At 36.1% G+C, this 13,858-nt stretch overlaps 1 long non-coding RNA gene across 1 annotated transcript; it reads right to left on the reverse strand.

The window, feature by feature from the left end:
• Positions 1 to 209: 209 nt before the first annotated feature.
• On the reverse strand, positions 210 to 9,738 carry LOC118484894. Its single transcript, XR_004874942.1, has 13 exons — positions 9,506 to 9,738; positions 5,429 to 5,488; positions 2,751 to 2,840; positions 2,296 to 2,642; positions 2,148 to 2,208; positions 1,967 to 2,015; positions 1,694 to 1,816; positions 1,545 to 1,606; positions 1,363 to 1,411; positions 1,091 to 1,213; positions 942 to 1,003; positions 488 to 809; positions 210 to 400 (listed from the first exon to the last, which is right to left on the reverse strand). It is a non-coding gene; the product is annotated as an uncharacterized LOC118484894 (long non-coding RNA).
• Positions 9,739 to 13,858: the final 4,120 nt, after the last annotated feature.

Consider the following 13,858-nt stretch of genomic DNA (forward strand, 5'->3'; position numbering starts at 1 on the left):
TCCGGAATGTCCATATATAAACCCTTGTATGTACTCTTGGGTTTTAATGTATTCTTGTCGTTCGACCTACACCTAGGCTCCAATTCTATTGTCTAACTGCTTTCTGCAGAATTGTTGACACAATGTGTCTTACCGGTGAGTTTACTAGTATTTCTGACGCAACGCTGTTCATTAATGCATAAAGTAATTCTTATAGTATAAAACGTGCATGAATTCACTAGTATATCATGTAGTCAAAGAATGTTGACATTTAAGCACATAATTGTAGTCATTAAATAATAATTAAAGTGTACGGAAATTACCGGTTTGGTGCCAGTTGTCACATGGTCATTGGTTAACCTTTCAATTTCTTTTTTATTTTAGTTTTTTCTTTGATTTGTAAGTGCCTCTTGTGCAGTTCCTATTAACGAAAACATATAGCATTAATCGAGGAATTATGGACGAATTATATCAGCCAATATTGCCATACAAGTGCACACATAAATACCTGAAACACCCTTGAAATATGCTGATTTTGACTCCCTATGACTTATCCTGAGGCACTTGCTAGAAACCAACATACTCAAACCGGTTTTTACTGACATTCTGTGGCCTGAACCTTCAAACAGAACTGTTTACATAGTTCTAAACTTCTAAAAAACGAAAGTTTAAACAAATATTATGAATTTTCTACTGATTTTTCCATACTTTTCAGACAATTAGGTAACTACAAAAGGTTTACCAAGTTTCACAAGTAATGAGCTAAAGATAGATGATCAACCTGGAGCAAGATTTTCAGTCGTTCTAGAGGAGCAACATCAGTTCTTGATCTGCAACAAAACACAACCAAATAAACAAACAGCTTGTTAGAAAAAAAAGAGCTAAATAATGAAAGATATGAACTAAATAATGAAAGCTCGAGTTGACAATTGAAAGTGATTATTTCAACTTGAGTGGTCAACCTTTCGATTTCTTTTTTATTTTAGTTTTTTTCTTTGATTTATAAGCGCCTCTTGTGCAGTTCCTATCAATGAAAACAGATAGCATTAATCGAGGAATTATGGACGAATTATATCAGCCAATATTGCCATACAAGTGCACACATAAATACCTGAAACACCCTTGAAATCTGCTGATTTTGACTCCCGCTAACTTATCCTGAGGCACTTGCTGGAAACCAACAGACTCAAACCGGTTTTTGCTGACATTCTGTGGCCTGAACCTTCAAACAGAACTGTTTACATAGTTCTAAACTTCTAAAAACGAAAGTTTAAACAAATATTATGAATTTTCTACTGATTTTTCCATACTTTTCAGACAATTAGGTAACTACAAAAGGTTTACCAAGTTTCACAAGTAATGAGCTAAAGATAGATGATCAACCTGGAGCAAGATTTTCAGTCGTTCTGGAGGAGCAACATCAGTTCTTGATCTGCAACAAAACACAACCAAATAAACAAACAGCTTGTTAGAAAAAAAAAGAGCTAAATAATGAAAGATATGAACTAAATAATGAAAGCTCGAGTTGACAACTGAAAGTGATTATTTCAACTTGAATGGTCAACCTTTCGATTTCTTTTTTATTTTAGTTTTTTTCTTTGATTTATAAGCGCCTCTTGTGCAGTTCCTATCAATGAAAACAGATAGCATTAATCGAGGAATTATGGACGAATTATATCAGCCAATATTGCTATACAAGTGCACACATAAACACCTGAAACACCCTTGAAATCTGCTGATTTTGACTCCCGCTGACTTATCCTGAGGCACTTGCTGGAAACCAACAGACTCAAACCGGTTTTTGCTGACATTCTGTGGCCTGAACCTTCAAACAGAACTGTTTACATAGTTCTAAACTTCTAAAAAACGAAAGTTTAAATAAATATTATGAATTTTCTACTGATTTTTCCATACGTTTCAGACAATTAGGTAACTACAAAAGGTTTACCAAGTTTCACAAGTAATGAGCTAAAGATAGATGATCAACCTGGAGCAAGATTTTCAGTCGTTCTGGAGGAGCAACATTAGTTCTTGATCTGCAACAAAACACAACCAAATAAACAAACAGCTTGTTAGAAACAAAAGAGCTAAATAATGAAAGGTGTGAACTAAATAATGAAAGCTCGAGTTGACAACTGAAAGTGATTATTTCTACTTGAATGGTCAACCTTTCGATTTCTTTTTTATTTTAGTTTTTTCTTTGAATTGTAAGCACCTCTTGTGCAGTTCCTATCAATGAAAACAGATAGCATTAATCGAGGAATTATGGACGAATTATATCAGCCAATATTGCCATATAAGTGCACACATAAATACCTGAAACATCCTTGAAATCTGCTGATTTTCACTCCCGCTGACTTATCCCGAGGCACTTGCTGGAAACCAACAGACTCAAACCGGTTTTTGCTGACATTCTGTGGCCTGAACCTTCAAACAGAACTGTTTACATAGTTCTAAACTTCTAAAAAACGAAAGTTTAAACAAATATTATGAATTTTCTACTGATTTTTCCATACTTTTCAGACAATTAGGTAACTACAAAAGGTTTACCAAGTTTCACAAGTAATGAGCTAAAGATAGATGATCAACCTGGAGCAAGTTTCAGACAATTAGGTAACTACAAAAGGTTTACCAATTGAAACGAAAACGATGAAGTTGAGATTCTGCAATGGTACAATGAATACGATTAATAAGTAGGTAGAAGTTAACAGTTGATTAAGAATGGTTGAAAGATGAAGAATGATAAAGTAATGATTAGTGAGTGTACTTACCGTGATGATTGTGGAGTTTGGAAGATGAATTGATGGAATGTTGTTGAAATGCAGAAACCCTAATTTAACGGAGAAAGTGCATTACCGAAACTGAAATAAAATTGGGGTTTAGTCCTTTAAGAAATATGAACGTAGAGTTGATGGATGAACTGCAATAATCAAGTAATACGAACGAACGCTAAGATGAAACAATCAAATAATTTGAGTGAAATTATCGCATCAAGAACTGGATTTGAGAGAGAGAGAGAGAGAGAGAAAGTGAGTTTTAGAGAGAGAGAGATTTGAAAGTTCAATTGCTCAGAGAAAGTGAGTTTGAAAGTGAAGCCAGATTTCATCTATGTTATATATGTAGGGTCAAGTTATTCTACAAAGGCTTCTAATTGTAAGAAGTGTAAGAAGGATTTATAAAGTGACAAGTGTCTAATAACTTAAAACTAAACCCACTACATCACCACCAAAAACCTAAACACCCACCCCCACCCCACCACACCACCACCCAAAAACCTAACCCCCCCCCCCCACCCGGGCAAAAAAAAAAACTATACCTCACAAAAAAACCCCCAAAAAACCTAACCCCCCCCCCCAAAAAAAAAAAAAAACCTAAAAAAACCTAACCCCCCCCCCACCCGACCCCCCAAAAACCTAAAAAAAAATCTAAAAAAAATCTAAAAAAAACTAAACACCCACCCCCACCCAAAAACCTAAACCCCCACCCCCACCGCCTCAGCAAAATATATATATATATATATATATATATATATATATATATATATATATATATATATATATATATATATATATATATATTTTAGGGTGGGTGATGTGTGGGTGGGGGGGTGGGGGTTTAGGTTTTTGGTGGTGGTGAATGTTTAAGGTTTTTTTTTTTTTTGTAGTGGGGTTTTTTTGTGTAGTGGGTTTTTTTAGGTTATTGGACACTTGTCACTCTATAAATCCTTCTTACACTTCTTACAATTAGGATCCTTTGTATTTGATCCTAATCCTATATATGTATATGGTTTGAATTTTGAATTTGGAGCCAGAATTTTGAATTTTGTATATGAACAAAGGTTTTGATGGCAGACGATCGAAGTGTGGATGAACATCAGTGCTTTAAATTATGAATGAGGGCAGAGGTTTTTGCCCATTTGTATGTGGGCAGACATTTGAAAAGGTGAATGTGGGCCACCTTTGAAATTTTAAAGTGGGGTGTTTGAATTTATGATCTCACTATGCTCTCTCCATGGCTTCCACCTCATTGTTGATGACATAAGAAAAGCATTGTTGGACAGCCTCTAAGGCTGCCACATAAGCTTTTCTTATGTCATTGGGATTTCTCCTTTAATGGATAGTATAGATAGATTATACTTGCTTAAAATGTTGTATTGAATTATACACAGGGATAAAATCTTAATGTATAATCTAAATTAGGCTGCTCGGTGTGGGAGGAAGCAAGTTCTTGGAGGATGTCCCTCCACCTCAGCGACACGTTAACATACAAGGATGATGCCCCTCCAAAGATGGAACAAGGAAAATGGTTGATAAACCTACCCCACTTATTTATTTATTTATCTTTTCAATTTTGACAAATTAAATATGCAATATAATATATAAAACTAAAATTAATATATAAAACATACAGAAATCATTATAATGTAAAAAAGGGTTGAGTTTGAAAATCATTAACAAAAACTAAAATTAATATATAAAACATACAGAAATCATTATCATGCAAAAATGGTTTTTGAAAATCATTAACAACAATTTTTTTTTTTAAATCTGTTTTGTAAATACAAGGAACTGCAGGGACTGAAAATGTTGAAGTCCCCAAACATCCAAATTTTATCAGCGCTTCTATTCTTTCTTCTTTGTTTTTGTCGTCCGGTTATTCCAGCGAGATTCTAGCCAACGGAACCAAAATCTGTTTGATTAAAAGCTGCTTTTCTAGCTATAAATGTTATCTCCACCTGTTATCAGCCTACTTTTGTCTTCATCCGGCCCGTCCTCAACGTCTTGGGCAAGACGGTCTCGACGCCAACGCAACCCTGAAAATGGTGTTTAGGGGCGGCGACGTCCCAGGCTGGGCCTGGAAGCCCCCCACACCGAGTAGCCTTATACTTGCTTAAGATGTTGTATTGAATTATACACAGAGATAAAATCTTAATGTATAAAATAGTTTTGGTAACTAATTTATTTGATTTGTTAAACATTCAATAAATAGAATTATACACAGAAATAAAATCTCATTGTATAAAATAGTTATAGCAACCAATTTATTTAAGTTGTTATACATTCAATAAAAAGAAATTTAACTGATAAATATCATTGGTTATTTAAATGTAAAAATGTGTGGAGGAAAACTAGTCACTCAAGCCCAGATTGTAAATCAAATTGAAAACAATTTTCGTTTTACATATTGTCTGGTTGCCCGTCAAATCTTACAAAATTATAATAACAAAAAATATTGAATTGTTGAATCATACATAATTCATAATCGTATTAGAATTTTCTAAATCTTAATTTAACCCAATATAATATGAGTTACAATATATATAAATTAGTTTGGTAGATTTAATTAATAAACAAAACACATCTCTAGCACAACTCATAATAGTATGAATTAAAATATGGTTTGTGTTTAAGATCATAAATAATAAGTTGATTAGATGATATCAACTTACCTTACGATGACGCAATCAGACTACAAAGCAATTCGCGCTGATAACGTGTAACAACTAAACCTATTAGCAATATACAGAGAAGAATAAAAGAATGAGAGAATGTAAATCTCATTGATGTATAAGTATGAAATACAGGACCTCTATTTATAGGCACATACATTAATATAAAGGTAAATATAAAGAGTTAAGAATGTTGAGAGTCACTCTAAATGATGTATTCATAACCGGTATAAAGATTTATTACTGACATCACTGTATATGAGTTTAATAATTTTAAGGTTTTGTGCTGTAATTTTTTTTTTTTTTTTTTGGTATATTACCGGTTATAAAATTTTTTACTAATAGCTAATGTTGTCATACTAAAAAGTTAGATAAGTTTTTTTTTTTCTTATTTTTTGGGATCTATCAACGTATTATGTCCGTCGATTAATAATTTTTCTTGTAGTGTAAAAATTGAAGCGTTACATCCTTTATCAATCTTCGTCTAATATTTATATCCGTTAACAAAGATTTAGAAAATTTAGTTGTCTCCTGGAAAACACACAACCAGTCTTGATCAGAATCATGATGGATTTTACTTTTGAAGGTTTGAAAAAGATGTCACATGGTTGGACGATGAAAAACAAATGTTAGTGTCGGGATAAAGAGCCAAAATCATATCAAGGACAAAGCTAAATCCAAAAGTGTAGGAAAGAATATTTTATATTGATTGCATACAACTATCTATGTAGATTGACTGAGCGTGAAATTATATTATGTTAATCTTTGTATCTAAATATCCTTAATAACCTTTACTTTTTTACCTAAATGAAAAGTGTTAATTAGACCTTTTGAAAAATAGAGCACATATGTTAAGGGAGTTGTGCACTCTTATGGCGACCCTTCTAATGCATTTTGTTACACAATGTGTTAAAAATCATGAGCAATATATTCACCAATGACGACAATAAGGATTTAACAAAAATCATAAGTTGTGTACTGAGTAGTAATATTATCAAACTATATTTGAGGTTACGAAGAAAATACAAAGTATATTTATTGGTGAATATACTAAAAATTCTATAGTTACTAATGAATACACTAAGGGTCTGTTTGGTATGGGGTAATGGAATGAACGAAGGAATGGACGAGGTAATGGAATGGACAAGTGAATGCAATGGATCATTACCATTCCATGTCTTTTTTGGTTACCATGTGTGAGTGAAATGAATTATTATTGTGTATTATTCGGTAGGCAAGAAAAACGGAGTAATAAAATCAGCGGTGAGTGGTGATGGTGGTCGGTGGTAATGATTGTGGGTGGTTAGGTGGCGGTGGTGGGTGTCGGAGGCGGCGATGGGTGGTGGTGGTGGCAGCGAGTGGCAGCACGGCGGTGACGAAGAGTGGTGGTGGCGCAAGGTGGTCGTTGGTGGTGGGTGGCAGCAAAGGTGGCGATTAGTGGCTGCGACGGCGGTTGGTGGTGGCGGTGGTGGTGGCGTCGACGATGGTGGTCGGCGGCGGCACCGAGTGGCGTTCGCGGTTGGTCATAGCTGTGGGTGATAACGGTGGCGAGTGGGTGGCGGCGGCGGTGGCTGTTGGGGTGAGATGGTGGCGGGTGGCGGCGATGGCGTCAGTGGTGGGTGGTGGTGGTGGTGGTAGGTTGTGGTGGTGTTGATAAATGGTGCAAGAGGGGATGGAATGAAAAAAAAATGGGGGTGGAAGGAATAATTTTGTGGGAATGGAATGCCTTTTGGAATGGGTGATTCCATTTCATTGACCACCAAACACTATTTTCTTCATTCCCCGGTAATCATTCATTCCATTCCACCTCTAATTCTTGCATACCAAACACTACCAAGGTTCAAAGAATATGTATATAGTGTATTCACCATTAAATTCACTAGAATATGCACGTGTAGTACTCTATTGATAAGTGAGTACACTAAATTTCTAATGGTTTGTAAGTAATATATTTACTAGTGTCCCTAGTGAATACATTACTTGACATGTGTTATGTTGTTAATACACCAAATCATGTTTTGGAATACACTATGTATTGTGTGAATACACTAAATAAGAATATCATAACCAATGTATTCACAGGTAAGTACATCAAGATTTAAAGAATCCATAAATAGTGTATTGTAATAAATACATGAACCTTTTAATGTTTTAGTTAGTTATAATACTGTCATTGCGTTAATCTCTTTACGACCATTTTATACTCCTATAAATTGTACTTGATATTTCACTTAATTTGCGATTGATGTGATTCTTGGAAGGTTAATGCATATTTAATCAAAAAGGTTCTTTATGAAAGATTCTTGTGAAATGAGATGATTAGGTGAAAAAGTTGAAGTTTGGAAGTATATGTAATGTGTGTGAGCCGTATGTATGTATATGTTTGAACTTGTGGGTTTTGTTTGCATGTTCATAAATGTGAAGAATGTTATATGCATTGATGATGTGATGATTTGATGAATGATTGAACAAAGATTATGTGTTGGATTTGTTAAGGATTTATAATAAATGTAGGACGAATGTATTTAAGTCTTGGATAATGATGATGAAATGAACATGCATTAGGTACTTATACATAAGCATGTGTGATGACTGAATTATCATAATTTGGTGAACTTGGATGGTGTGATGAAACTACGTTAAAATAGAATGTGAACACTAAAAATGACGTTTTATGATATAATATGATGATATAAAATCTTGTCATAAGTTTGGTAGCTTTGCATGTTGTACATGAAGTTTAAAAAGTAGTAAATTTGGTGACATTGTGTGATAAATGTGACATGCATGAAATCTACACTATCATGAATATAACCATCATTTTATTCAGTAAATAATATGTGTTGTGTTAAAATATGAAGTCATGAAGACTTTGGATGGTGTCAGTAAAGTTCGGCACAACACTATGCGTCAAAAACGGTAAAAATCGGCTTTTAAAACAAAGTTTGCAAAACTGTTTTAAAACAGATTGTAAACTGATATTTTTACAATAAATATAAGTATTTTAACTAATATTAAGTAACTTTGGTGTTTGGTTAGTCACACGTGACTTCCGACGCCCGAAAACGTTAAAATACGCATATTTCAACATACACGAAAACGGGTTGTTCACGGGTGAACTTTATATTTAACAAAGTGATATGTGAATATGAGTATGAGTAATGTGATATGTTAAGTGTAGACATGATAGCAGGAATTAATACTATGCCTATGCGTTTGTGCGATTAAAACGGTAAACTACGTTAAAAGTCACGTTATGTGTATAACTTATGTGTTGAACATGAAAATAATGGCTAGGTTAACTTGATGAGTTATTTGTTGTTTAAATGCTTTGAGAATGATAAAATGAATAAATTGATGAAATACGTGATTTATGAGATATGTCAAATATGTCCATATATATATGCATAAATATATTGCGGAGCGCAAATCGTAGATATATTGTATATAAGTGGACTTAATAATGGATATAACATTTTGAGGGTCACCAATAAAAACATTCAACTCGCAAAAACCTTAATATGTACATATATGTGTGTGTGTGTGTGTGTGTATATATATATGAACACACATATATCTAAACATGCCAACAAAATCAAAACAAAGACTTTTTGTGAAAATTCTGAATATTTGAGAAACGTAATTGTTCATAGAATAATTGGTTATTAATTGATTCCTATTTAAATTAGGATATGTAGATTCAATTTGAGGGATTGCTATAATATAAACGCCCCCAAAGGTTAGTGTCACTAAACCCCTCTTTTACTGTTTTATATATTGTTTTGGGGGGAAGAACACGCCTTTAAAAAGATAAATATACGTTTTTGTATAAACTGTACCTTTGTATAATCTAAAATATATTTTCGTGGAAAATATGATTTTTAAATAATATGATATGTTTTTGAAGAAAACATGATTTTGGAACTATGATTGATTATAAATATGTTTCGGTGAGAAACGGGGAAGATTACGATGTTTTGGGTAAAACGATCGTAAGGATTTAAAAAATATTTTGAATCTAAGTTGTAACAAATTAGCCTGATCTCAAGAGTGTAAGTAGCGTTATAGGCTGCTTACATTACGTCAGGGACTTCAGGAATTTGCGCAGCGTTGAACGTGCATTTTCGGATCGAATACGAACTCCCGACGATTGCGAAGAACACGTATCACGTGCGGAATCCATGTACTTGTGTGGATCGAACACAAGAACAAAATATAATGATGATTCGATTAATAATCTGACAATGTTTACACCTTGAATCACCTTGATCACTACTTTCTCTCTCTAGACCTTCAAAGCTCCAAAGATATAAAATTTCCAAAAGTTCTATATGAAACATAACAAGTCACTATTTATAGGGTTCACTTAAGTGAAGCTTGCCTCCCATCCGTCCGGATGGGTTCTCCTCTATTCGTCCGGATGGACTTTCCTCTATATTCTTCATTGTTTAACCGTGTCATGTTCTGTATCTGCTACGATGTGCGATTGACGGAAGTGATAGACATTATGCATTTACAGACTCCCCCTTGGATATTACTGTAGTCAATCTCATAGCTTTCTGTCTTCTCTTTCTTTTTGAGTCTTCTAGAAGCTTTGACAATATCAGCAACACAGACTCCTCTTTAGCACTTCTTGATTCTGCGTTCTAAATCAGCTCCCCCTTTTGGTTGACTCTATCTCCAGGCTCCCACTTTCTTTAAGCTTCTGTGCTTTTCAGAATCGACACCTGGCTTTTCAATTACAAGCTCCCCCTTGTTTTGAGCTCGTCTTCAGACTCCCCCTTAGTCTTAACTATCGGGATCGTAATCTGGTTTAACATCTGAAAATCACAAATATTTAACAGTGAAAGCTTTTTAACGGACGAACAATCTATTTAACAGATGAGCTTGAATTCTACAAATGAAAACTGATTACAAATTCAGACGAATGTAACTTTTAATTTCAGCTAATGGAGTATAATTCTGCAGCGAATGAACGTTAATTCTGTAGCGAATGACCTTAAATTCTGCGAATGAACAATGTAACAATGAATAAGCTGTTATCAGCAGCTAAAGTTCTATCTCCAACGAATGAACTAAAAATTTCTGCTGATGAACAAGGATTCTGCGGACGAAGAATGAGTTTAACGAATGGACTTAAATCTGCAGCGGATGAAGACTATCCCGGATGTACTGCAAAAGGCCTTTTATCAGCGGATGTACTGATTTTTCAGCGGATGAACAGATCTATCACTTTATGTTTCTGCAGAATGTATAACAATGAATGAACAGATCAACGGATGGACAACTTGATTCTGCTTTCGGACGGATAGACTATATTTCATGGATGTACCTTATACAGCAAACAACAGATGACTTTTACGAAAGAACCTTATCAGGACTGCAGTTCGGCCGGATGGACTGCAGTTCGGGCGGATGGAGCAATTTCGACTGAATGGGCTTTATTCTCGACCGGATGAAACAGTTTTCGACCAGATGAAGCTCTTTTCGGTCGGATGAAGCTGCTTTCGGCCGGATAAAGCTCTTTTCAGGCGGATGGATATGTAATTTGACCGGATGGACATTAATTTGACCGGATGAACACTGATTCGACCGGATGGAGTCATTTTCGAGTGGATGGGCCTCTTTTCAGCATTTTTCACGTGCAAAAACAACAGATTTGTGGCAAAATTGATCCCGAATTCCCTTGAATTTGAGCTTGAAACTTTGGAGGATTGTTTAACATCACTTTACGCACATCATATCCAAAATTCAGCCGATTCCAACCGTTAAAACTCCATAAATCTGAGATTAAAGTTCAAAAATGAAGAATATGAGTAGAAGAAGAAAATATGAAAAATCAGATGCAATTCAGCTCCGATTTTGATGAACTTTCTTGAATTTTTGTATCTTGAATCCGTGCAATTGATCTCCCGCTCTGATACCACTTGTATGTTCGTTTCCGGATCGATTTCGTAATCCCGATGACTGCGAATATCACGTATCACGTGCGGAATCCGTGTACGTGAGTGGATCTGACACAAGTACGTAATTATAATATGCTTTCTATTGATAATCTGACAGTTTACACCCACGAAAGCAATTTGGAAGAGTTTCTCTCTCAAACCTCCAAAAGTTGCAAAAGTTCTAAAATGAAACAAGACACCTCCTATTTTGTGACAATTCGAAATTTAGAACCTTTCGTTGTAACTTGCTTGTACATTTTGTGACTAGCTGTCCGGTTAAACTTAATGATAACGTGAACCTTTTATGTGATAAGTGCTTTGTTACGTGTGTATTGTATATATATATATGTGTACGTGTTATATGTGAACCGAGAACCCGACACGAAACAACAAGGAACCCGACTCGAGACCATGAGGTCTCGAGTGAATAGTAATCGGTTTTGGGCCTTGGGCCGAGAACCTTTGGCCGGTTGGGCCTTTGGGCCGTGAACCCCCACTCGAAACCCACTAAGGGTGCAAACACTTGGAACTTGACTATAAATACACCACCTTAGTTATTTGTTACCATTTTGTTGAACATTAGAACACACACACACTTCTACCTTCTCTCCCACTAGAACTCTAGCACACAAACACATATCCAAGACTCTCGGATCCACTCGGTTGACACAAGAAACTCTCGGATTTGGACTTTGGATCGGCACACACACACACCTCACCAACCGGTTAGTATTTCTTGTTGGTTATTGTTGAATGCTTAGTGTTAAATATGTTCATGATGTGTTTGTGCTTGAATAAATGTATGATAAGATTATGTGATAATATGGTAGTTGAGTTATGCATGATATTTGAAAAGAAATCGGTTCATGAATGCTCTTGTTATATGTTGAAATTTGCATAAATGCTTGATGTTAAAAAATAGATTCATTGTATGATAAAAATGAAGGATGAAATCGGGTTGCACTTGTGATGAAATCGGACATATATAGAAACCGAGTTGTGTGTTATGTTTAGTGTTTTGATGATTGTTCATAGTTGTGGTTGATATAAGTGTTGAAAATGCTATGAACTTAATGAATATAAGTTTGAATATTTGAAGAACACTTTGAATGATAGTTGAAGATTGAAAACCCTTGTGATTTTGATCCATCTTTGACTAATAGCCTGATTAGGAAATATGTTAGTGGGATTCTATTGGTTATTTCCGGATTTGGGCCTGATTATATTGTACCACTAATCTGACTACATCTGCATCAACACGTGAACTTGAAAACGACTGCTACCGACTCGCAATCACCCGGTTGCGACTCGCAACCACAGCGTGATGACTCGAGACCACGCGGTTGCGACTCGCAACCATATCAGGACAAGCCGAAACCGCAGGTTACGAGTCCCGTTGCGACTCGAGACCTCAGCATGATGAACCGAAACCATGGTTGCGACACCGGTTGCGACTCGCAACCATCCATGATCAACACACAGCATGACTCGAGACCATGCTTGCGAGTCCGGTTGCGACTCGAGACCACACTTTTTGGGCCTTAGTTAATGGGCCAGACTGATGGGCTTCTGTGATTATCTGCTTTTACGTGTTTGGGCCTAAGTAGTTGGGCTGAACTTGTGAACCTTATGAGCTACTGTTGATACTGTGAACTGTTACTGCTAAACGTGCTTGCCAAACGTGTTGAACATTTGTGCACTACTTGGTTCGAATCTGATTATACGTGATATCCGTGTTAGGACGTTATTGACTACTTGCGACTTGATTGACTTTCTGTGATTAACTGCCGAGCAAACCAAGGTGAGTTCACACCCTTTACAAAGCATGGGATTCCCTGGGTTGGGAACGGGGTTAAGGAACGTGGATTCCTCGTCTACCTTGGGTAGGACGTCAGTGGTTCAGGAATGTGATTCCTCGTCCGGATGGACGGATAAACGTACTAGACTAAAACTCTATCACGAAGTCCCTCCTTTTTGTATCGACTAATCGCCGGGCCAATGGCGAGCGGGTCATTAGTTAGATAGCGCTATTTAGGTCTGACAAGCCTCACACCGTGCCGCAGAGGACGGGCGTGAACTAATGGATCTGGGGCACGTCAATGATGATAGACATTGATGTTTTCAGGGCACATAAACATGACTACAGTCAGCAATCGATACGGTAACGAGTCTAGTATACACATGGGGTAGCCCCCACGGCTGGAGAGCCGGAGTAACTGGGAACGAACATGTCACGTTTTTAAAATATGGGGTAACCCCCACGTCAGGATGCCAGATAAAGTAAACTGTTTTCGAAACAACTAAAACGAACGCCCACCCGTGAACTCACTCAACTAGTTGTTGACTCGTTACTACATGCTTTGCAGGACCATAGGTACTCAGTGGGAGCTTGCATGGAGGAGGATCGTTGTGGGACAGGGATTGCTACAAGACTATGTTTAACTTGAAATTTTTGGAACTTATGTTATAACTTTAAACTTATGCT

The sequence above is a fragment of the Helianthus annuus genome, chromosome 12 (assembly GCF_002127325.2).
Source record: "Helianthus annuus cultivar XRQ/B chromosome 12, HanXRQr2.0-SUNRISE, whole genome shotgun sequence".
NCBI lineage: Eukaryota > Viridiplantae > Streptophyta > Magnoliopsida > Asterales > Asteraceae > Helianthus > Helianthus annuus.